The sequence below is a fragment of the Eleginops maclovinus genome, chromosome 20 (genome assembly GCF_036324505.1).
Source record: "Eleginops maclovinus isolate JMC-PN-2008 ecotype Puerto Natales chromosome 20, JC_Emac_rtc_rv5, whole genome shotgun sequence".
NCBI lineage: Eukaryota > Metazoa > Chordata > Actinopteri > Perciformes > Eleginopidae > Eleginops > Eleginops maclovinus.
The window spans coordinates 334,929-337,541 of record NC_086368.1 but is presented as its reverse complement, the minus strand read 5'-3'; the positions used below and the strand labels follow the sequence as shown (position 1 = coordinate 337,541).

Here is a 2,613-nt window from a genome sequence, read left to right as displayed (position 1 = left end):
GATGGAGTGACAGCCGTGTAAGGGTGCGTTATGGCAGGGGGAATAGAGTTGTGTGGCATAGGATCATGACATGACTGAAAAGACTGGGCATCAGACTCCTCTTTCACTTCTCTGTTGTATGCTTCAAGTCTGGCGTGGGCAGCTTTCAAGTCTTTTTCAGCTCGTAATTGTTCTAATTCGGCCTTGTGCTTTTCTAATTCCCTTCTGTGTTCTTCTTCTAAAACACAAATTTTTTCCTTCTGTTTCCTTTCTTCCATTAGCACCTTATATTCAGCCTCCTTAGCAGCTAACTCCGCCGCTGCTTCTGCTCGCTTGGCTGCAACACTTGAGTGCGTGGAACGATGACTGCCAGTCAGTATTGAAGCAGTGGAGCCATAAATGGACCGCGCATAGTCATTGTGTCGCCATTAGGGCGATATATTTTGACTTTTATTTTGACACATTGAGAAAGAATACAAACTTTTACTTTGATACAATTTCCTGTAACTTCCTTACCACTTCCTGCCTTGTCATCAGTTACTTCCCACTCAGTTCCTATCTGTTGAAAACAGTTAATACTTAAGAATTCCTGACCGTGAAAGATGCTAGAAGCAAAGTCGTAAGTAAAACTCATTGTTAAGTTAAATAATTGATAGATTAAGTTAAGTTTAAAGTTGAAAGAGAAGGTAATAATAGTCTTAAAAGATCGTTTTTATTTACATGTATTTACAAGGATATTTCATAAGACTTCATGTGAAGCTGAACTTTATGTTAAAAAATGTCAAACTTTGTTTTGTTGCAGTTTTCACTCTGCCATGTAATGCTGGAATCTTCAGTAAACAACAGTGAAATGTTAACTACGACACAGACTCCTGGTTATTGCATCAGAGTTTAACTTGTTGGATAGCTTCAGTTGTTACACTGCAGTGAAGACAACACAGTGAAAAGACTGAGAAGTTAGCATTGAATAACGAGTCAAGATGGAAACTACATCTAATAAATCAGGAAAAAGTGGAAGCAGCTTTCATTCATCTGCCTCATCAACCAATGCTTTACTTCGTGCACGAGCAAAAGCAGCAGCTACTAAAGTGCGTGCCGAATATGCTGAGCAAGAAGCCAAAGCTAGGATAGAAAAAGTGAAAAAAGAGACTGAGGCTGAAACACTAGCCATCTGCCGTGAAGCAGCAGAAGCTGAAGCCGTAGCAGCTGTCTGGGAATCAGCAGTTTCAGGAAGCAACAATTATATTGTGCTGGATGAAACAAATTCAACAGAACAAAGCAAACTTGAACGGACAAGTGAATACATCCAAACTCACTTCCATTCCACTAACTCCGTCCAACAAACAGCCATGAAGGCTAGTTCGCCACCAACTCAACCAATTACCTATGCCACTCTCAGTTATAGCCCGAACAACCCCTTTGTTTCACGCCATCAGCCGCCTGTTTTTTCATACGACAGCACAAACAATGTGGATTTTACAGACTATGACTTAGACTATGCGCCACCAGCAGCCAAAGAGTCAGTCAGCCAGAATCCATTTACCCGAGAAGGTCCGCGGGTTATTCCCAAGACTCTTACCTCGCAGATCAGTGACTTGAATATTGGAGCTCCATCCTTCAACCCCCAGCCAACAAATACTCAAAGTATGCCTGCAACTGAACACCTGGCACAATATTTAGCTCGGCGTGACCTAGTGAATACAAGTTTGTACGAGTTTGATGATAAACCTGAAAATTATCGTGCTTGGCTGTCATCATACAAAAATGCCACTCAAGGACTTGGTCTCACAGCCACTGAGGAATTGGACTTGATGACGCGATGGCTTGGAAAAGAGTCCAGCAACCAGGTGAAACGTCTCCGTGCAGTGCACATAGCAAGTCCACAAATAGCACTGGGGAAAGCTTGGGAACGTCTTCAGGAGTGTTATGCAGCCCCAGAGGTGATTGAAAAGGCCCTCTTTACCCGACTGGATGCATTTCCCAGAGTCTCAGCCAAGGAAAATCTGAAGCTACGAGAGCTAGCTGACCTGCTTATGGAAGTGCAGTGTGCTAAAGAAGATGGCTACTTACCAGGCCTGTCCTACCTGGACACGACACGCGGAATTGAACCCATAGTGACCAAGCTGCCTTATGGACTCCAGGAAAAATGGATCTCGGCCGGTTCTAAGTATAAAGAAGCAAATGGAGGACGGTTCCCACCGTTTGATTACTTCACGAAACTCATATGCTATGAGGCCAAGAAGAGAAATGACCCTAGCTTTGCCTTTTTAAATACCACCACAATGTCATCTGTCAGAGCTGAAGGTGCCTTTCCTAAAACCTTCAAGAAACCCATTGCAGTTCACAAGATCAATGTCACTCCCACAGAGTCAAATGTCTCTAGTGATCCGAGTAAGATCTGCCCAATACATGCAAAACCCCACCCACTGAAGAAGTGCAAAGCCTTCAGAGCCGAAACTCTTGATGACAGAAAGGTATTTCTGAAAGAAAACGGAATCTGCTTTAAGTGCTGTAGCTCAACCAACCATATGGCAAAGGACTGCACTACAATTGTTAAGTGTTTTGAGTGTGACAGCACCCGACATATCTCAGCTATGCACCCAGGACCAGCACCGCACCTCACGACTCCTCTGA

At 43.5% G+C, this 2,613-nt stretch overlaps 1 long non-coding RNA gene across 1 annotated transcript; it reads left to right on the top strand.

The window, feature by feature from the left end:
- Positions 1-399: 399 nt before the first annotated feature.
- On the top strand, positions 400-1,115 carry LOC134882460 (uncharacterized). Its single transcript, XR_010168158.1, has 2 exons — positions 400-598; positions 782-1,115. It is a non-coding gene; the product is annotated as an uncharacterized LOC134882460 (long non-coding RNA).
- Positions 1,116-2,613: the final 1,498 nt, after the last annotated feature.